Source organism: Eucyclogobius newberryi, unplaced genomic scaffold (genome assembly GCF_026437365.1).
Source record: "Eucyclogobius newberryi isolate DKJ021-1_F unplaced genomic scaffold, fEucNew1.0.hap1 SCAF_123, whole genome shotgun sequence".
In the NCBI taxonomy this organism is placed as follows: domain Eukaryota; kingdom Metazoa; phylum Chordata; class Actinopteri; order Gobiiformes; family Gobiidae; genus Eucyclogobius; species Eucyclogobius newberryi.
This window is the reverse complement of record NW_027315750.1, coordinates 196,907-219,019: the sequence shown is the minus strand read 5'-3', so window position 1 is coordinate 219,019 and position 22,113 is coordinate 196,907. Positions and strand designations below refer to the sequence as shown.

The 22,113-nt window shown below is 48.7% G+C and overlaps 5 non-coding genes across 5 annotated transcripts; all 5 read left to right on the top strand.

Annotated features, from left to right (window-relative positions):
* The first annotated feature begins 7,492 nt into the window (after positions 1-7,492).
* trnaf-gaa (transfer RNA phenylalanine (anticodon GAA)) lies at positions 7,493-7,565 on the top strand. The gene has a single exon. It is a non-coding gene; the product is annotated as a tRNA-Phe (tRNA).
* A 2,145-nt stretch (positions 7,566-9,710) lies between these two features.
* On the top strand, positions 9,711-9,783 carry trnaf-gaa (transfer RNA phenylalanine (anticodon GAA)). The gene has a single exon. It is a non-coding gene; the product is annotated as a tRNA-Phe (tRNA).
* Positions 9,784-11,940: 2,157 nt separating this feature from the next.
* On the top strand, positions 11,941-12,013 carry trnaf-gaa (transfer RNA phenylalanine (anticodon GAA)). Its single transcript has one exon. It is a non-coding gene; the product is annotated as a tRNA-Phe (tRNA).
* Positions 12,014-14,170: 2,157 nt separating this feature from the next.
* Positions 14,171-14,243, top strand: trnaf-gaa (transfer RNA phenylalanine (anticodon GAA)). The gene has a single exon. It is a non-coding gene; the product is annotated as a tRNA-Phe (tRNA).
* Positions 14,244-16,388: 2,145 nt separating this feature from the next.
* Positions 16,389-16,461, top strand: trnaf-gaa (transfer RNA phenylalanine (anticodon GAA)). Its single transcript has one exon. It is a non-coding gene; the product is annotated as a tRNA-Phe (tRNA).
* The last annotated feature ends 5,652 nt before the right edge of the window (positions 16,462-22,113 follow it).

Here is a 22,113-nt window from a genome sequence, read left to right as displayed (position 1 = left end):
AATGAATCAACCATGAAAATGGTACAAATCATGGTTCTATGTATACCAGACAAGGAGCTTGGTCTATTGGCACTCAAGACCCGCCATCGTAGGGCCCCGTTCTGGTTTTATCCAGCTTCGAAGGCTCCTGCGCACTGCGGGTTTGTTTACATTTTGCGGCTGTGGTTTGCTCCGGCTAACCTCACGCCGGACACGTTGGAAGCGAGGCCGAGACAGAGGTCCCACCAGGCGCGGGGCTTCAGTCTGACTGGCTTCCCCCGCGCCTGGCCCCTTGTCTCCGGAGATGGGACCGTCACTCACCCCCGCACTGAAGGACGCGCGGCTTGAAGGATGATGGCTGCGCTTAGCCCCTGTGCCAGGGGCTCTGAGCCAGTCCCCTTCAGCCTCAACGCGTCCGGTGGGAACACAGTCCGGGTCCATTGTCACTCACCCCTGCGCAGAAGGACGCGTGGCTTGGAGGATGATGGCTGCGCTTAGCCCCTGGCACAGGGGCTCTGCACCAGTCCCCTTCAGCCTCAACGCGTCCGGTGGAACAACAGTCCAGGCCCTCTGTCACTCACCCCCGCACTGAAGGACGCGCGGCTTGAAGGATGATGGCTGTGCTTAGCCCCTGTGCCAGGGGCTCTGAGCCAGTCCCCTTCAGCCTCAACGCGTCCGGTGGGAACACAGTCCGGGTCCACTGTCACTCACCCCTGCGCAGAAGGACGCGCGGCTTGGAGGATGATGGCTGCGCTTAGCCCCTGGCACAGGGGCTCTGCACCAGTCCCCTTCAGCCTCAACGCGTCCGGTGGAACAACAGTCCAGGCCCACTGTCACTCACCCCCGCACTGAAGGACGCGCGGCTTGGAGGATGATGGCTGCGCTTAGCCCCTGTGCCAGGGGCTCTGAGCCAGTCCCCTTCAGCCTCAACGCGTCCGGTGGGAACACAGTCCGGGTCCATTGTCACTCACCCCTGCGCAGAAGGACGCGCGGCTTGGAGGATGATGGCTGCGCTTAGCCCCTGGCACAGGGGCTCTGCACCAGTCCCCTTCAGCCTCAACGCGTCCGGTGGAACAACAGTCCAGGCCCTCTGTCACTCACCCCCGCACTGAAGGACGCGCGGCTTGAAGGATGATGGCTGTGCTTAGCCCCTGTGCCAGGGGCTCTGAGCCAGTCCCCTTCAGCCTCAACGCGTCCGGTGGGAACACAGTCCGGGTCCACTGTCACTCACCCCTGCGCAGAAGGACGCGCGGCTTGGAGGATGATGGCTGCGCTTAGCCCCTGGCACAGGGGCTCTGCACCAGTCCACTTCAGCCTCAACGCGTCCGGTGGAACAACAGTCCAGGCCCTCTGTCACTCACCCCCGCACTGAAGGACGCGCGGCTTGAAGGATGATGGCTGTGCTTAGCCCCTGTGCCAGGGGCTCTGAGCCAGTCCCCTTCAGCCTCAACGCGTCCGGTGGGAACACAGTCCGGGTCCACTGTCACTCACCCCTGCGCAGAAGGACGCGCGGCTTGGAGGATGATGGCTGCGCTTAGCCCCTGGCACAGGGGCTCTGCACCAGTCCCCTTCAGCCTCAACGCGTCCGGTGGAACAACAGTCCAGGCCCACTGTCACTCACCCCCGCACTGAAGGACGCGCGGCTTGGAGGATGATGGCTGCGCTTAGCCCCTGTGCCAGGGGCTCTGAGCCAGTCCCCTTCAGCCTCAACGCGTCCGGTGGGAACACAGTCCGGGTCCATTGTCACTCACCCCTGCGCAGAAGGACGCGCGGCTTGGAGGATGATGGCTGCGCTTAGCCCCTGGCACAGGGGCTCTGCACCAGTCCCCTTCAGCCTCAACGCGTCCGGTGGAACAACAGTCCAGGCCCTCTGTCACTCACCCCCGCACTGAAGGACGCGCGGCTTGAAGGATGATGGCTGTGCTTAGCCCCTGTGCCAGGGGCTCTGAGCCAGTCCCCTTCAGCCTCAACGCGTCCGGTGGGAACACAGTCCGGGTCCACTGTCACTCACCCCTGCGCAGAAGGACGCGCGGCTTGGAGGATGATGGCTGCGCTTAGCCCCTGGCACAGGGGCTCTGCACCAGTCCCCTTCAGCCTCAACGCGTCCGGTGGAACAACAGTCCAGGCCCACTGTCACTCACCCCCGCACTGAAGGACGCGCGGCTTGGAGGATGATGGCTGCGCTTAGCCCCTGTTACAGGGGCTCTGCGCCAGTCTCCTTCAGCCTCAACGCGTCCGACGGAACCACAGTCCGAGCCCATTGTCACTCACCCCCGCGCAGCAGGAGGCGCGGCTTGAAGGATGATGGCTGCGCTTAGCCCCTGGGCCCAAGGGCTCTGCGCCAGTCCCCTTCAGCCTCAACGTGTCCGATGGCTCTGCGCGGGGCGGGGGGCAGGGCCGGCGCATATTTTTGGTCCGACTCCGGTCCCTTCCTCGTCTCTGAGTTTGTCAAATGCAGCGCCTGTCCAGGGCTCACTTTGCTATCAACTGGCTGGTCACCGCCATCGTAGGGCCCCGTTCTGGTTTCATCCAGCTTCGAAGGCTCCTGCGCACTGCGGGGTTGTTGGCATTTGTGGTCCTGATTTGCGCTGGCTCACCCTTACGCTGGACACAGCGCCAGATGATATATTTGGTCCGACTCCGGTCCCTTCCTCGTCTCTGAGTTTGTCAAATGCAGCGCCTGTCCAGGGCTCACTTTGCTATCAACTGGCTGGTCACCGCCATCGTAGGGCCCCGTTCTGGTTTCATCCAGCTTCGAAGGCTCCTGCGCACTGCGGGGTTGTTGGCATTTATGGTCCTGATTTGCGCTGGCTCACCCTTACGCTGGACACAGCGCCAGATGATATATTTGGTCCGACTCCGGTCCCTTCCTCGTCTCTGAGTTTGTCAAATGCAGCGCCTGTCCAGGGCTCACTTTGCTATCAACTGGCTGGTCACCGCCATCGTAGGGCCCCGTTCTGGTTTCATCCAGCTTCGAAGGCTCCTGCGCACTGCGGGGTTGTTGGCATTTGTGGTCCTGATTTGCGCTGGCTCACCCTCACGCTGGACACAGCGCCAGATGATATATTTGGTCCGACTCCGGTCCCTTCCTCGTCTCTGAGTTTGTCAAATGCAGCTCCTGTCCAGGGCTCACTTTGCTATCAACTGGCTGGTCACCGCCATCGTAGGGCCCCGTTCTGGTTTCATCCAGCTTCGAAGGCTCCTGCGCACTGCGGGGTTGTTGGCATTTGTGGTCCAGAGCCCTGGCTCTAAATTAAACCTGTTACCCTAGTAGGCCGGCCTCCGGGTCCCCCTCTCTTCTTCGGTTATGGAGTACATTGGGCGCGGGGGCAGCCAGTGGAGGGCAAGGGCCCTGCCTCCAAGTGTGGTGTAGGGGACAGGGGAGCCAGGGCCTTGGGGTCCTGGTGCTTTTTATCTTTTAAAGTGGCTCAGAGTACCAAGGGCACGGACTTCCAGGGGGCTGCACCAAGGGTGTGTAGCTCGTGTTGGGGTGCTTAAGTGTGGGTACCCGGGGACGAAAGGTGGGCCGGGGCCGGCGCGAGCCTCTGTGGTGAGTGCTGGGCCGTTCCCTTGGTACTCCAGTCGGAGTACCAAGGGCACGGACTTCCATGGGATAGTACCAAGGGCACGGACCTCCAGGGGGCTGAAACAAGGGTGTGTAGCCCGTGTGGGGGTGCTTAAGTGTGGGTCCCCGGGTTCGAAGGGAGGGCCTGGTCCCCGGTGGTCATCCCCGGAGTCCCAGAGCCTGCAACCCGGGGAAGAGTGGCCCGTCCCCAGACTGAGTTTGGGGGAATGCGGGGTGGCTCTGGAGGGGCTCCAGGGGTTCCAGGGGGTGCTCGGCGGAGGCCATGCCCAGCCAGAGTGGCCCTTCCCCGGGCAGAATCTGGGGAGAGTGGGGGGTGGCTCTGGAGGTGCTCCGGGGGCTCCAGGGGTTCCAGGGGGTGCTCAGTGGGGGCCATGCCCAGCCAGAGTTGCCCTTCCCCGGGGTGAGTCTGGAGGAGTGGGGGGTGGCTCTGGAGGGGCTCCAGGGGTTCCAGGGGGGTGCTCGGCGGAGGCCATGCCCAGCCAGAGTGGCCCTTCCCCGAGCATAGTCTGGGGAGAGTGGGGGGTGGCTCTGGAGGTGCTCCAGGGGTTCCAGGGGGTGCTCAGTGGGGGCCATGCCCAGCCAGAGTGGCCCTTCCCCGGGGTGAGTCTGGAGGAGTGGGGGGTGGCTCTGGAGGGGCTCCAGGGGTTCCAGGGGGTGCTCGGCGGAGGCCATGCCCAGCCAGAGTGGCCCTTCCCCGGGCATAGTCTGGGGAGAGTGGGGGGTGGCTCTGGAGGTGCTCCGGGGGCTCCAGGGGTTCCAGGGGGTGCTCAGTGGGGGCCATGCCCAGCCAGAGTGGCCCTTCCCCGGGGTGAGTCTGGAGGAGTGGGGGGTGGCTCTGGAGGTGCTCCGGGGGCTCCAGGGGTTCCAGGGGGTGCTCAGCGGAGGCCATGCCCAGCCAGAGTGGCCCTTCCCCGGGCAAAGTCTGGAGGAGTGGGGGGTGGCTCTGGAGGGGTTCCAGGGGGTGCTCGGCGGAGGCCATGCCCAGCCAGAGTGGCCCTTCCCCGGGCATAGTCTGGGGAGAGTGGGGGGTGGCTCTGGAGGTGCTCCGGGGGCTCCAGGGGTTCCAGGGGGTGCTCAGTGGGGGCCATGCCCAGCCAGAGTGGCCCTTCCCCGGGGTGAGTCTGGAGGAGTGGGGGGTGGCTCTGGAGGTGCTCCGGGGGCTCCAGGGGTTCCAGGGGGTGCTCAGCGGAGGCCATGCCCAGCCAGAGTGGCCCTTCCCCGGGCAGAGTCTGGAGGAGTGGAGGGTGGCTCTGGAGGTGCTCCGGGGGCTCCAGGGGTTCCAGGGGGTGCTCAGTGGGGGCCATGCCCAGCCAGAGTGGCCCTTCCCCGGGCAAAGTCTGGAGGAGTGGGGGGTGGCTCTGGAGGGGTTCCAGGGGGTGCTCGGCGGAGGCCATGCCCAGCCAGAGTGGCCCTTCCCCGGGCATAGTCTGGGGAGAGTGGGGGGTGGCTCCGGGGGCTCCAGGGGGTGCTCAGTGGAGGCCATGCCCAGCCAGAGTGGCCCTTCCCCGGGGTGAGTCTGGAGGAGTGGGGGGTGGCTCTGGAGGAGCTCCAGGGGTTCCAGGGGGTGCTCGGCGGAGGCCATGCCCAGCCAGAGTGGCCCTTCCCCGGGCATAGTCTGGGGAGAGTGGGGGGTGGCTCTGGAGGTGCTCCGGGGGCTCCAGGGGGTGCTCAGTGGAGGCCATGCCCAGCCAGAGTGGCCCTTCCCCGGGCAGAGTCTGGAGGAGTGGGGGGTGGCTCTGGAGGTGCTCTTGGGGCTCCAGGGGTTCCAGGGGGTGCTCAGTGGGGGCCATGCCCAGCCAGAGTGGCCCTTCCCCGGGCAAAGTCTGGTCGTGTGCGGGGTGGATGATCCCTGCTCCGCCTCACGCGAGTTCGAGACCGGCTGGGTGCCCTTTTATCCATGAGGCACTGCACTGCCTCCGGCAGCCGAGTTCGGGGCCCGGTGAGGGCTCCAGGCTCCAGGGGCTTCGACCCGGAGCCTCCGACCCGCAGAAGGTGCTCCCTGGCCGGGCAAAGTCTGGCCGTGTGCGGGGTGGATGATCCCTGCTCCGCCTCACGCGAGTTCGAGACCGGCTGGGTGCCCTTTTATCCATGAGGCACTGCACTGCCTCCGGCAGCCGAGTTCGGGGCCCAGTGAGGGCTCCAGGCTCCAGGGGCTCCGACCCGGAGCCTCCGACCCGCAGAAGGTGCTCCCTGGCCGGGCAAAGTCTGGCCGTGTGCGGGGTGGATGATCCCTGCTCCGCCTCACGCGAGTTCGAGACCGGCTGGGTGCCCTTTTATCCAAGAATCAACTGGAGTGTGGAGCTTCTACGGGCCTCCAGGGGCACTGCCGACCCAGAGCTGTGCCCCGGCTTCAGTTCTCTGTATCTCAGGAAGTTTTTTATTTATACATTTATTTCATCCATAATCTCTGGCGCCTAAAGGGTTAACAGGAAATGCCTACTCTTTTGTCTATGAAAAATATTTACAAGGACAGTAAAGCCCACAAGAAGAGCCCTCAAACCCATACCTTTCTCCCTCAAGTTTACTGCTGCTACACTTTGCATTAAGAGAGGGAAAAGTATTGCTGCACATCAAGATTGTTTGCACTGTTTGCACTCCTTGTTTCTCATTTTTTGGGCAAGGGATGATTGATGTAAAGACTTGTAGCTTTGGATCACCGTTATCCTTCCAAGGAGCAGTCTGCGGTTCCATGGTGTAATGGTTAGCACACTTTGAATCCAGCGATCCGAGTTCAAATCTCAGTGGAACCTTGAGTGCCCCGAGAGTAGCGTTACTCTTTTGAAAAAGTGCAGAAACATGAAGAATCTTTGGGTAAAATCTGTGCTTACGCCCTGAAAGGAGCTAACCAAAGCATACAAACTAAACAAAGCTGTTAAAATCTGGAGCTGGTTTTCTCAAGACCAAGCTTATGATTCAACGCCTGGATTACAAAAGGCGTAAACGTTTCACCGCATTGCAAAAGAAACTCAAATGAAAAGCATTGACGTGTTGAAGGAATCCTTTGACTTGGAGAGACAGGACTTTTATAGGACTTATTATAAGCAAGAAATGAAACAAAGAAATGACCACTATGATCCTCTGACAGTAATCTTCGTTGAAGCCAATCAATCAGAACTTGCGAGGGGAATCATTTCTAAATGATCTCAATGCATTGGTAATCTGGACAACGTTCTGCTAAGTATATTCTAAACCAATAGGAACGAGAAGTGAACCTGGTTTTGTCTGACCAAGAGTGTGGAAATGTAGGAACAGCCCTGAGGAAGACCACAAAATCACTTGCCTGAAGGGGAAAAATATGTTTTTTTCACCACACCATGTCAAAGTGCCCATTATTCACAAGGAAATGCTTACTGCTGGAGAACCCAGCAGGCAAACCACTATCAGGTGTTTTGGGGCTGTGCTGTTGCTCAAAAATAATGGACTGAAATTCACAGGGCACTGCAGACTGTTTTTGACTTTGCCATCCCACTCAAATTTAAAACTATGTACTTGGGCCTCAACACTCCTGCCATGGACACAATAAATGGATACCCTTGGAACATATTTTTGGCTGTAGAGAAAAAGGCCATCACAAAGAAATGCTCGACACCAACCACGCCAACGATCAAAGACTTGACTGACATAGTAACAGACATTAGACATTAGATGAATGGAAAACAGTGACATTCAGGCTTAATTTGGATAAGCACTAATTTGATCGACTTTGGACCAAGTAGGACCCCTATTTTCATTTAAATGTGATTTTGTTTTTATTTTATGTTTAGTGCCATTTATGTTCTTTTTATTTCGATTTTTGCTCCCTGGTCGTGTCCTGTATTGTTTTATGTTTAATCGAAAGAAAAGAAAAAAGGACACACAGAACTAGTTCATTTTCTCGCTACGTTATGCCACACGTTTCCCTCCCTTGCCTAATTTGTCAATAAAGCAGCCGAAATAGCTCAGTTGGGAGAGCGTTAGACTGAAGATCTAAAGGTCCATGGTTCAATCCCGGGTTTCGGCAGGTGTACCTGAATGTTAGTCTTTGCTCAAAAATACAATGAATAGGAATGCTGGGTCTTTTGGATATTTTGCGAGATCAGGACATAAATGGCCTGGAAAGGATCTATAAAACATAAACAGCATGCTTTCGTTGGAACATTGTTAGCATGAACATGTTTGGTAACATGTTTGGTTTTGCTGAATGTTGTACCCAAGACCTTCTGCGTGTAGGGCAGATGTGATGACCACCACACAATGAAACCATGAAGCAGAAGTTTGCCTACTTCAATGCTGCTCTCTTTGATATAGCCCAATGATCAAATGTCATACTTATTTTCAAAACAGGACATCCTGTAGAAAGGTGTGGTTCAACGGTATAGCGGTTAGCGCTCTGAATCCAGAGTTTTTCTTCATTTCTAATTGCAATTAGAGGGGTAGCCCTTTTGTGGGTATTTCAAGATTCTCGCCTCTGTGGCGCAATCGGCTAGCGCGTTCTGCTGGTAGGCGAAAAGTTGGTGGTTCGAGCCCACCCAGGGACGACTGCTCACCTTGCCAGAGCAAGCAAGAAATACAATCCCAGAAGTAACCACTGTATGTAATTATGTAAGGAAACCAGGAAATCATTACGTCGCTGGGGCTTCCTTGGTCAAAGGGCCTGTTTAGTAAAAAGGAAATGCCTACTCTTTTGTCTATGAAAAATATTTACAAGGACAGTAAAGCCCACAAGAAGAGCCCTCAAACCCATACCTTTCTCCCTCAAGTTTACTGCTGCTACACTTTGCATTAAGAGAGGGAAAAGTATTGCTGCACATCAAGATTGTTTGCACTGTTTGCACTCCTTGTTTCTAATTTTTTGGGCAAGGGATGATTGATGTAAAGACTTCTAGCTTTGGATCACCGTTATCCTTCCAAGGAGGAGTCTGCGGTTCCATGGTGTAATGGTTAGCACACTTTGAATCCAGCGATCCGAGTTCAAACTCAGTGGAACCTTGAGTGCCCCGAGAGTAGCGTTACTCTTTTGAAAAAGTGCAGAAACATGAAGAATCTTTGGGTAAAATCTGTGCTTACGCCCTGAAAGGAGCTAACCAAAGCATACAAACTAAACAAAGCTGTTAAAATCTGGAGCTGGTTTTCTCATGACCAAGCTTATGATTCAACGCCTGGATTACAAAAGGCGTAAACGTTTCACCGCATTACAAAAGAAACTCAAATGAAAAGCATTGACGTGTTGAAGGAATCCTTTGACTTGGAGAGACAGGACTTTTATAGGACTTATTATAAGCAAGAAATGAAACAAAGAAATGACCACTATAATCCTCTGACAGTAATCTTCGTTGAAGCCAATCAATCAGAACTTGCGAGGGGAATCATTTCTAAATGATCTCAATGCATTGGTAATCTGGACAACGTTCTGCTAAGTATATTCTAAACCAATGGGAACGAGAAGTGAACCTGGTTTTGTCTGACCAAGAGTGTGGAAATATAGGAACAGCCCTGAGGAAGACCACAAAATCACATGCCTGAAGGGGAAAAATATGTTTTTTTCACCACACCATGTCAAAGTGCCCATTATTCACAAGGAAATGCTAACTGCTGGAGAACCCAGCAGGCAAACCACTATCAGGTGTTTTGGGGCTGTGCTGTTGCTCAAAAATAATGGACTGAAATTCACAGGGCACTGCAGACTGTTTTTGACTTTGCCATCCCACTCAAATTTAAAACTATGTACTTGGGCCTCAACACTCCTGCCATGGACACAATAAATGGATACCCTTGGAACATACTTTTGGCTGTAGAGAAAAAGGCCATCACAAAGAAATGCTCGACACCAACCGCGCCAACGATCAAAGACTTGACTGACATAGTAACAGACATTAGACATTGGATGAATGGAAAACAGTGACATTCAGGCTTAATTTGGATAAGCACTAATTTGATCGACTTTGGACCAAGTAGGACCCCTATTTTCATTTAAATGTGATTTTGTTTTTATTTTATGTTTAGTGCTATTTATGTTCTTTTTATTTCGATTTTTGCTCCCTGGTCGTGTCCTGTATTGTTTTATGTTTAATCGAAAGAAAAGAAAAAAGGACACGCAGAACTAGTTCATTTTCTCGCTACGTTATGCCACACGTTTCGCTCCCTTGCCTAATTTGTCGATAAAGTAGCCGAAATAGCTCAGTTGGGAGAGCGTTAGACTGAAGATCTAAAGGTCCCTGGCTCAATCCCGGGTTTCGGCAGGTGTACCTGAACGTTAGTCTTTGCTCAAAAATACAATGAATAGGAATGCTGGGTCTATTGGATATTTTGCGAGATCAGGACATAAATGGCCTGGAAAGGATCTATAAAACATAAACAGCATGCTTTCGTTGGAACATTGTTAGCATGAACATGTTTGGTAACATGTTTGGTTTTGCTGAATGTTGTACCCAAGACCATCTGCGTGTAGGGCAGATGTGATGACCACCACACAATGAAACCATGAAGCAGAAGTTTGCCTACTTCAATGCTGCTCTCTTTGATATAGCCCAATGATCAAATGTCATACTTATTTTCAAAACAGGACATCCTGTAGAAAGGTGTGGTTCAACGGTATAGCGGTTAGCGCTCTGAATCCAGAGTTTTTCTTCATTTCTAATTGCAATTAGAGGGGTAAACCTTTTATGGGTATGTCAAGATTCTCTCCTCTGTGGCGCAATCGGCTAGAGCGTTCTGGTAGGTGAAAGGTTGGTAGGCGATAGGTTGGTGGTTCGAGCCCACCCAGGGACGACTGCTCACCTTGCCAGAGCAAGCAAGAAATACAATCCCAGAAGTAACCACTGTATGTAATTATGTAAGGAAACCAGGAAATCATTACGTCGCTGGGGCTTCCTTGGTCAAAGGGCCTGTTTAGTAAAAAGGAAATGCCTACTCTTTTGTCTATGAAAAATATTTACAAGGACAGTAAAGCCCACAAGAAGAGCCCTCAAACCCATACCTTTCTCCCTCAAGTTTACTGCTGCTACACTTTGCATTAAGAGAGGGAAAAGTATTGCTGCACATCAAGATTGTTTGCACTGTTTGCACTCCTTGTTTCTAATTTTTTGGGCAAGGGATGATTGATGTAAAGACTTCTAGCTTTGGATCACCGTTATCCTTCCAAGGAGGAGTCTGCGGTTCCATGGTGTAATGGTTAGCACACTTTGAATCCAGCGATCCGAGTTCAAACTCAGTGGAACCTTGAGTGCCCCGAGAGTAGCGTTACTCTTTTGAAAAAGTGCAGAAACATGAAGAATCTTTGGGTAAAATCTGTGCTTACGCCCTGAAAGGAGCTAACCAAAGCATACAAACTAAACAAAGCTGTTAAAATCTGGAGCTGGTTTTCTCATGACCAAGCTTATGATTCAACGCCTGGATTACAAAAGGCGTAAACGTTTCACCGCATTGCAAAAGAAACTCAAATGAAAAGCATTGACGTGTTGAAGGAATCCTTTGACTTGGAGAGACAGGACTTTTATAGGACTTATTATAAGCAAGAAATGAAACAAAGAAATGACCACTATAATCCTCTGACAGTAATCTTCGTTGAAGCCAATCAATCAGAACTTGCGAGGGGAATCATTTCTAAATGATCTCAATGCATTGGTAATCTGGACAACGTTCTGCTAAGTATATTCTAAACCAATGGGAACGAGAAGTGAACCTGGTTTTGTCTGACCAAGAGTGTGGAAATATAGGAACAGCCCTGAGGAAGACCACAAAATCACATGCCTGAAGGGGAAAAATATGTTTTTTTCACCACACCATGTCAAAGTGCCCATTATTCACAAGGAAATGCTAACTGCTGGAGAACCCAGCAGGCAAACCACTATCAGGTGTTTTGGGGCTGTGCTGTTGCTCAAAAATAATGGACTGAAATTCACAGGGCACTGCAGACTGTTTTTGACTTTGCCATCCCACTCAAATTTAAAACTATGTACTTGGGCCTCAACACTCCTGCCATGGACACAATAAATGGATACCCTTGGAACATACTTTTGGCTGTAGAGAAAAAGGCCATCACAAAGAAATGCTCGACACCAACCGCGCCAACGATCAAAGACTTGACTGACATAGTAACAGACATTAGACATTGGATGAATGGAAAACAGTGACATTCAGGCTTAATTTGGATAAGCACTAATTTGATCGACTTTGGACCAAGTAGGACCCCTATTTTCATTTAAATGTGATTTTGTTTTTATTTTATGTTTAGTGCTATTTATGTTCTTTTTATTTCGATTTTTGCTCCCTGGTCGTGTCCTGTATTGTTTTATGTTTAATCGAAAGAAAAGAAAAAAGGACACACAGAACTAGTTCATTTTCTCGCTACGTTATGCCACACGTTTCGCTCCCTTGCCTAAATTGTCGATAAAGTAGCCGAAATAGCTCAGTTGGGAGAGCGTTAGACTGAAGATCTAAAGGTCCCTGGCTCAATCCCGGGTTTCGGCAGGTGTACCTGAACGTTAGTCTTTGCTCAAAAATACAATGAATAGGAATGCTGGGTCTATTGGATATTTTGCGAGATCAGGACATAAATGGCCTGGAAAGGATCTATAAAACATAAACAGCATGCTTTCGTTGGAACATTGTTAGCATGAACATGTTTGGTAACATGTTTGGTTTTGCTGAATGTTGTACCCAAGACCTTCTGCGTGTAGGGCAGATGTGATGACCACCACACAATGAAACCATGAAGCAGAAGTTTGCCTACTTCAATGCTGCTCTCTTTGATATAGCCCAATGATCAAATGTCATACTTATTTTCAAAACAGGACATCCTGTAGAAAGGTGTGGTTCAACGGTATAGCGGTTAGCGCTCTGAATCCAGAGTTTTTCTTCATTTCTAATTGCAATTAGAGGGGTAAACCTTTTATGGGTATGTCAAGATTCTCTCCTCTGTGGCGCAATCGGCTAGAGCGTTCTGGTAGGTGAAAGGTTGGTAGGCGATAGGTTGGTGGTTCGAGCCCACCCAGGGACGACTGCTCACCTTGCCAGAGCAAGCAAGAAATTCAATCCCAGAAGAAACAACTGTATGTAATTATGTAAGGAAACCAGGAATTCATTACGTCGCTGGGGCTTCCTTGGTCAAAGGGCATGTTTAGTAAAAAGGAAATGCCTACTCTTTTGTCTATGAAAAATATTTACAAGGACAGTAAAGGCCACAAGAAGAGCCCTCAAACCCACACCTTTCTCCCTCAAGTTTACTGCTGCTACACTTTGCATTAAGAGAGGGAAAAGTATTGCTGCACATCAAGATTGTTTGCACTGTTTGCACTCCTTGTTTCTCATTTTTTGGGCAAGGGATGATTGATGTAAAGACTTGTAGCTTTGGATCACCGTTATCCTTCCAAGGAGCAGTCTGCGGTTCCATGGTGTAATGGTTAGCACACTTTGAATCCAGCGATCCGAGTTCAAATCTCAGTGGAACCTTGAGTGCCCCGAGAGTAGCGTTACTCTTTCGAAAAAGTGCAGAAACATGAAGAATCTTGGGTAAAATCTGTGCTTACGCCCTGAAAGGAGCTAACCAAAGCATACAAACTAAACAAAGCTGTTAAAATCTGGAGCTGGTTTTCTCATGACCAAGCTTATGATTCAACGCCTGGATTACAAAAGGCGTAAACGTTTCACCGCATTGCAAAAGAAACTCAAATGAAAAGCATTGACGTGTTGAAGGAATCCTTTGACTTGGAGAGACAGGACTTTTATAGGACTTATTATAAGCAAGAAATGAAACAAAGAAATGACCACTATAATCCTCTGACAGTAATCTTCGTTGAAGCCAATCAATCAGAACTTGCGAGGGGAATCATTTCTAAATGATCTCAATGCATTGGTAATCTGGACAACGTTCTGCTAAGTATATTCTAAACCAATGGGAACGAGAAGTGAACCTGGTTTTGTCTGACCAAGAGTGTGGAAATGTAGGAACAGCCCTGAGGAAGACCACAAAATCACATGCCTGAAGGGGAAAAATATGTTTTTTTCACCACACCATGTCAAAGTGCCCATTATTCACAAGGAAATGCTAACTGCTGGAAAACCCAGCAGGGAAACCACTATCAGGTGTTTTGGGGCTGTGCTGTTGCTCAAAAATAATGGACTGAAATTCACAGGGCACTGCAGACTGTTTTTGACTTTGCCATCCCACTCAAATTTAAAACTATGTACTTGGGCCTCAACACTCCTGCCACGGACACAATAAATGGATACCCTTGGAACATACTTTTGGCTGTAGAGAAAAAGGCCATCACAAAGAAATGCTCGACACCAACCACGCCAACGATCAAAGACTTGACTGACATAGTAACAGACATTAGACATTGGATGAATGGAAAACAGTGACATTCAGGCTTAATTTGGATAAGCACTAATTTGATCGACTTTGGACCAAGTAGGACCCCTATTTTCATTTAAATGTGATTTTGTTTTTATTTTATGTTTAGTGCCATTTATGTTCTTTTTATTTCGATTTTTGCTCCCTGGTCGTGTCCTGTATTGTTTTATGTTTAATCGAAAGAAAAGAAAAAAGGACACACAGAACTAGTTCATTTTCTCGCTACGTTATGCCACACGTTTCGCTCCCTTGCCTAATTTATTGATAAAGTAGTCGAAATAGCTCAGTTGGGAGAGCGTTAGACTGAAGATCTAAAGGTCCCTGGTTCAATCCCGGGTTTCGTCAGGTGTACCAGAATGTTAGTCTTTGCTCAAAAATACAATGAATAGGAATGCTGGGTCTATTGGATGTTTTGCGAGATCAGGACATAAATGGCCTGGAAAGGATCTATAAAACATAAACAGCATGCTTTCGTTGGAACATTGTTAGCATGAACATGTTTGGTAACATGTTTGGTTTTGCTGAATGTTGTACCCAAGACCTTCTGCGTGTAGGGCAGATGTGATGACCACCACACAATGAAACCATGAAGCAGAAGTTTGCCTACTTCAATGCTGCTCTCTTTGATATAGCCCAATGATCAAATGTCATACTTATTTTCAAAACAGGACATCCTGTAGAAAGGTGTGGTTCAACGGTATAGCGGTTAGCGCTCTGAATCCAGAGTTTTTCTTCATTTCTAATTGCAATTAGAGGGGTAGCCCTTTTGTGGGTATTTCAAGATTCTCGCCTCTGTGGCGCAATCGGCTAGCGCGTTCTGCTGGTAGGCGAAAAGTTGGTGGTTCGTGCCCACCCAGGGACGACTGCTCACCTTGCCAGAGCAAGCAAGAAATACAATCCCAGAAGTAACCACTGTATGTAATTATGTAAGGAAACCAGGAAATCATTACGTCGCTGGGGCTTCCTTGGTCAAAGGGCCTGTTTAGTAAAAAGGAAATGCCTACTCTTTTGTCTATGAAAAATATTTACAAGGACAGTAAAGCCCACAAGAAGAGCCCTCAAACCCATACCTTTCTCCCTCAAGTTTACTGCTGCTACACTTTGCATTAAGAGAGGGAAAAGTATTGCTGCACATCAAGATTGTTTGCACTGTTTGCACTCCTTGTTTCTAATTTTTTGGGCAAGGGATGATTGATGTAAAGACTTCTAGCTTTGGATCACCGTTATCCTTCCAAGGAGGAGTCTGCGGTTCCATGGTGTAATGGTTAGCACACTTTGAATCCAGCGATCCGAGTTCAAACTCAGTGGAACCTTGAGTGCCCCGAGAGTAGCGTTACTCTTTTGAAAAAGTGCAGAAACATGAAGAATCTTTGGGTAAAATCTGTGCTTACGCCCTGAAAGGAGCTAACCAAAGCATACAAACTAAACAAAGCTGTTAAAATCTGGAGCTGGTTTTCTCATGACCAAGCTTATGATTCAACGCCTGGATTACAAAAGGCGTAAACGTTTCACCGCATTGCAAAAGAAACTCAAATGAAAAGCATTGACGTGTTGAAGGAATCCTTTGACTTGGAGAGACAGGACTTTTATAGGACTTATTATAAGCAAGAAATGAAACAAAGAAATGACCACTATAATCCTCTGACAGTAATCTTCGTTGAAGCCAATCAATCAGAACTTGCGAGGGGAATCATTTCTAAATGATCTCAATGCATTGGTAATCTGGACAACGTTCTGCTAAGTATATTCTAAACCAATGGGAACGAGAAGTGAACCTGGTTTTGTCTGACCAAGAGTGTGGAAATATAGGAACAGCCCTGAGGAAGACCACAAAATCACATGCCTGAAGGGGAAAAATATGTTTTTTTCACCACACCATGTCAAAGTGCCCATTATTCACAAGGAAATGCTAACTGCTGGAGAACCCAGCAGGCAAACCACTATCAGGTGTTTTGGGGCTGTGCTGTTGCTCAAAAATAATGGACTGAAATTCACAGGGCACTGCAGACTGTTTTTGACTTTGCCATCCCACTCAAATTTAAAACTATGTACTTGGGCCTCAACACTCCTGCCATGGACACAATAAATGGATACCCTTGGAACATACTTTTGGCTGTAGAGAAAAAGGCCATCACAAAGAAATGCTCGACACCAACCGCGCCAACGATCAAAGACTTGACTGACATAGTAACAGACATTAGACATTGGATGAATGGAAAACAGTGACATTCAGGCTTAATTTGGATAAGCACTAATTTGATCGACTTTGGACCAAGTAGGACCCCTATTTTCATTTAAATGTGATTTTGTTTTTATTTTATGTTTAGTGCTATTTATGTTCTTTTTATTTCGATTTTTGCTCCCTGGTCGTGTCCTGTATTGTTTTATGTTTAATCGAAAGAAAAGAAAAAAGGACACACAGAACTAGTTCATTTTCTCGCTATGTTATGCCACACGTTTCGCTCCCTTGCCTAATTTGTCGATAAAGTAGCCGAAATAGCTCAGTTGGGAGAGCGTTAGACTGAAGATCTAAAGGTCCCTGGTTCAAACCCGGGTTTCGGCAGGTGTACCTGAACGTTAGTCTTTGCTCAAAAATACAATGAATAGGAATGCTGGGTCTATTGGATATTTTGCGAGATCAGGACATAAATGGCCTGGAAAGGATCTATAAAACATAAACAGCATGCTTTCGTTGGAACATTGTTAGCATGAACATGTTTGGTAACATGTTTGGTTTTGCTGAATGTTGTACCCAAGACCTTCTGCGTGTAGGGCAGATGTCAAATCAAATCATCAAATCAATTTATTTTTGTAAGGCCCAAAATCACAACAACAGTTGCCTCTGAGGGCCACAGGGAGAAATGAATCAACAATGTCTGTGGTGGCGATGGAGTCAGACAATGTCTGTGGTGGCGATGAAGTCAGACAATGTCTGTGGTGGCGAGGGACGATGTCCCAGGGTCCTCTGTCCTTAGACTCTCCTTCTCGGCCAGGAAAAACTACAAAAAAAACCTCTTTGGGAAAAAAGCGTAGAAACCTGGAGGAGTTCCAGTGAAGGAGAGATCCGACTCTCACAGACGGACAGACGGACACAAGGAGACTGGAGCTGGACCCACTCTTCAGGCAGAAGAGGGACCGTCTGAGTCGAGCTGGACCAACCCTTCAGGCAGATGAGGGACCGTCTGAGTCGAGCTGGACCCACTCTTCAGGCAGAAGAGGGACCGTCTGAGTCGAGCTGGACCCACTCTTCAGGCAGAAGAGGGACCGTCGGAGGCGAGCTGGACCCACTCTTCAGGCAGAAGAGGGACCGTCGGAGGCGAGCTGGACCCACTCTTCAGGCAGAAGAGGGACCAACTGAGGCGAACTGGAGCCACTCTTCAGGCAGATGAGGGACCGACTGAGGCGAACTGGAGCCACTCTTCAGGCAGATGAGGGACCGTCCACACAGGGCAGGGACCACTTCACCAGGGGAGGGGCATCTGGGTCCACAGGTCCTCAGGAGTGAGAGAAAGAAAAGAAGGCGGTGAACAGTTTGCAAGTGGAATCAAAAAATAAATATTGTTTGATAGCATAAGTAGTCAGAAGAAGAAGAGGATAGTGCTCAAGCTGTCATACTTCCCCCAGCACAGTTACTCCTAGGGCAGCGTAGCTGAAGCTGTGGGTTTATCTTTCTGTTCCTAACTACTCTGACCATAAGCGATTTCGAAGAGGAACGTTTTAAGCCTGGACTTAAATGAAGAGACTGTGTCAGCATATTTAACATGGGTCGGGAGCTGATTCCATAACACAGGAGCTTGGTAGCTAAACGCTCTACCTCCTACAGTACTTTTAGAGACTCTTGGCACCACCAGAAGGCCGGCATTCTGAGAGCGAAGAGCTCTGTTTGGATGATATGGTTCTATAGCATCTTTGAGGTAGGATGGGGCCATGTCATTTATGGCTTTGTAGGTCAAGAGTAGAATTTTGAATTTGATTCTGGACTCGACGGGGAGCCAGTGAAGAGACTTCAGCACTGGCGTAATGTGCTCTCTTCTTTTTGTTCCTGTTAGTAATCTTGCTGCTGCATTTTGAACCAGTTGAAAGCTTTTTATGGAGCTTTTAGGACACGCTGCAAGCAGGGAGTTACAGTAGTCTAATCTAGTCGTTACAAATGCATGGATAAGTTTTTCAGCATCACTTTTAGGCAGGATTCTTCTGATTTTGGCGATGTTGCGCAAATGGAAATAGGCTGTTTTACAAGCTTGATTTATATGAGCTTTAAATGAGAGCTCCTGGTCAAATAAGACTCCAAGGTTTCTTACAGTAGAACTGGAGGCTACACTGACATTGTCCAGTGTGACTATCTGCTCAGATAGAGCGTCTCGTAGATGCTTAGGGCCAAGCACAATGACCTCGGTTTTTTCAGGGTTAAGAAGCAGGTAGTTTAGTGTCATCCAGGTTTTTATCTCCTTCACACAAGTACTAAGTCTGTCTACTTGATCGCTCTGATCAGGTTTCATTGATAAATACAGCTGAGTGTCGTCTGCATAGCAGTGGAAGTTAATGTCATGCTTTCTGATAATGTTGCCTAATGGTAGCATATAAAGAGTAAACAGAATTGGACCGAGTACCGAACCCTGTGGCACACCGTAAATTACTTTAGAGCTTGGTGAGGAGCTCTGGTTTACATTAACAAATTGGAACCTATCAGATAGATAGGATTTAAACCAGCTGAGGGCTGTTCCTCCAACACCTACATCACATTCTAACCTCTGCAGTAGAATGTTGTGGTCAATGGTGTCAAACGCTGCGCTGAGGTCCAACAGAACCAGGATTGAGACCAGTCCATCGTCAGCGGCTAATAACAAATCATTTGTGACTTTAACTAGTGCAGTTTCAGTGCTGTGGTGGGCTCTGAACCCTGACTGGAAAACTTCAAATAAGTTATTGTCCTGCAGGTGGCGACAAAGCTGTTTTACTACAACTTTTTCAAGGATTTTAGAGACGAAGGGAAGATTTGAAATAGGTCTGTAGTTTACCAATAGGTCGGGATCTAGATTAGGCTTTTTCAGAAGAGGTTTAATGACTGCATGTTTGAAGGACTGTGGAACATAGCCACTTTCGAGTGAAGTATTTATTATATTAAGAATAGGGTCTATAATTAGGGGAAGAATGTCTTTGAGGAGTCTGCTTGGAATGGGGTCTAGGACACAAGTTGAGCTTTTAGAGGACATAATGGCTGAAGTTATCTCTGCTTGATCAACAGCTGTGAACCTTTCTAGGTTTACAGGTGGATTTATATGGGACGTTAGATTTACAGCTTGGGCTAGTTCAGGGCTAATAGCGGGGGTAATTTCATCTAATTTATCTCTGATTGTTTTTATTTTATTATTAAAAAATAGGAGGAAATCATCAGAGCTAAGTGTAGCTGGGATTGAGGGCTCTACTGCACTGTGACAGTTTGTTAGCCTAGCTACAGTGCTGAAAAGGAATTTAGTGTTACTTTTGTTGACTTCTATTAGATTTGAATAATATCTGGTTTGGGCCTTACGCAGAGCCTGCTTATAGGACAGCAGGCAACTTTTCCATGCTTTTAGGGATTCTTCGGTGTGAGAGCGACGAAATAATCCCTCTAACTTTCTAACCCTTTGTTTATGTGAACGCAGTTCTTGGTTGTACCATGGGGAGGCGCGCTTTGGCCTAATGACCTTCTGTTTTAACGGCGCGACAACGTCAAGAGCAGACTTCAGAGAATTCATGGTCAAGTCGACACATTGATAACTTAAACTGGGACTAAAACTGTTCTCAGCAGGATCACATGACATGTCACTGAATATTGGCTCTATTATTTCTTTGAATTTTGAGATAGATTTTTCAGATATTGTCCTTTTCATTATAACTTTATTTTGTGGGACTGGATGATCTTTAAGAATAAACTGAAAGGTAATTAGGAAATGATCTGACAATATAGGGTTTTGAGGGAGGACACTGAGGTCACTAATCTCTGTTCCATACGTTAGGACAAGATCCAGAGTGTTCTTGTGAGTGTGAGTCGGTTTATTTACATTCTGAGTGAAACCAATGCTGTCTAACAAGGCGCTGAAGGCATTACTGAGAGCGTCGTCACTCATGTTCACGTGGATATTAAAGTCTCCAACTATAACTATTTTATCCCAGGCTAACACTAAGTTTGATATAAAGTCAGAAAACTCTGTTAAAAACTCTGAGTAGGGACCAGGAGGTCGGTAGATAACTATGAACAAAACTCCTTTTTGGTTTTTCAGATTTGGACATGTGATTGACAGCATAAGGCTTTCAAATGAGTGAAATGCATTGTTAGTTTTAGGGCTCATGAGTAGGCTTGAGTGGGAGATCACTGCCACACCACCACCTCGGCCTGTGCTCCTGGCAGTCTGAAAGTTAACATGGCTGGGTGGGGTGGACTCATTTAGTCTGACGTAGTCGTCTTGTTGAAGCCACGTTTCAGTTAGAGCTAGAAGATCTATGTTATAGTCACTAATTAATTCATTAACTAAGAGCGATTTGGAGGAAATTGCTCTAATGTTTAGCAGTCCACATTTTACGTGTTTATTCATTTGTGTATTTGTGATTGTTATTTTCCTTAAGTTATTTGGTCTGACGCCTGAAATATTTTTTCTGAGATGTGACTTTTTGGCATTATTTGTACGAGGGACACGAGGGACACGAGGGACACACACAGTCTCTATCTGTCTTGAATCTGAACACTTCACATGTAACAGAACGGGCGAGAGTTCAGCGACAGAGGAGCGTCTTGAACTGCTGCTCTGCACCTGGGGCTCATCCCTAGATGGTCACTTAACACGACTAAGACTATCGGTCAAATTCCGAACTAATAGGGATGTACCCTCCGAAGTCGGATGGATGCCATCCCTGCGTATGAGCCCGGGCTTTCCCCAAAACGCACTCCAGTTATCAATAAAGACAACGTTGTTTTGAGGGCACCATCTGGATAACCAGTTGTTGAATGCTGAGAGACGGCTGTACAATTCAGCATTGATCCGATTGGGCAGAGGACCAGAAAATATTACAGTGTCCGACATCGACTTCGCTAGGTCACACACCGCGGCTACTTGAACTTTGAGCACCTCTGATTGTCTCCGCCGGGCGTCGTTACCGCCTGCGTGAACCACGACTCGCCGGAAACGGGTCCTACTCCGCTTTAAGATCCTAAGGTTTCCTTCGATGTCACCCATTCTGGCCCCCGGGTAACACCTAACGCTAGCAGCTGGCAGCTTCACGTCTCTAACAATAGAACTCCCGATTACAAGAGTTTCTCTCGTGTGTTCAGCGGGCGTGTGATCGCTGAGGGGAGAAAACCTATTATAGACGTGAAGCTCACGGCGCTCTGAGGTTCGGCGTTTAGCGCCTTGTCCCCTCCGAACTGTCACAAAATGGTCCCTATTCTGTTCCTGGTCTAGTCCCGGCTGCACGGGAGACGCTGAGGGGCTGAGCTCGGCCTTACTGCTACTGCTAATGCTAATGCTACGCCCTGCAGCGCGGTCCGGTAGCCCTCGCGCTAAAACCGAACTATAACTGGACTTAAGCTCCTCTAAACAGTGGATCCGCGCTTCTAACTCCGTAACCCTGGCCTCCAAAACTACCACTACACTGCACTTCACGCACCTATCATCAGAGAAGGAGCCAGGGTTCTGACTCGACATATGACAGCTCAAACAGGTAAAGGTAGATCCAGCCATGACGCTAGCGGCTAGGCTACGCTAGGCTAGTTCAGGCTGGAGCTAGAGAGTGAGGAGGGCTTTTTAATCCACGAAATACTGAAAAGCGAGCGGCTTGAGGCTCCGGATTGTTTGCGGAGAAATCAAACGTTCACTTTCGTGTATATGATGCGTAAATAGTGTGTATAATTCGTGGATTAATCGGTAAAAGGCTCTAAGAACGAACAGCTCTGAAAACGCGACACACTCACCGGAAATGACGTCACCGGAGCCTTGATGGTTGAGTAATTCGATTTGGGGGCTAAACACAATGAAACCATGAAGCAGAAGTTTGCCTACTTCAATGCTGCTCTCTTTGATATAGCCCAATGATCAAATGTCATACTTATTTTCAAAACAGGACATCCTGTAGAAAGGTGTGGTTCAACGGTATAGCGGTTAGCGCTCTGAATCCAGAGTTTTTCTTCATTTCTAATTGCAATTAGAGGGGTAAACCTTTTATGGGTATGTCAAGATTC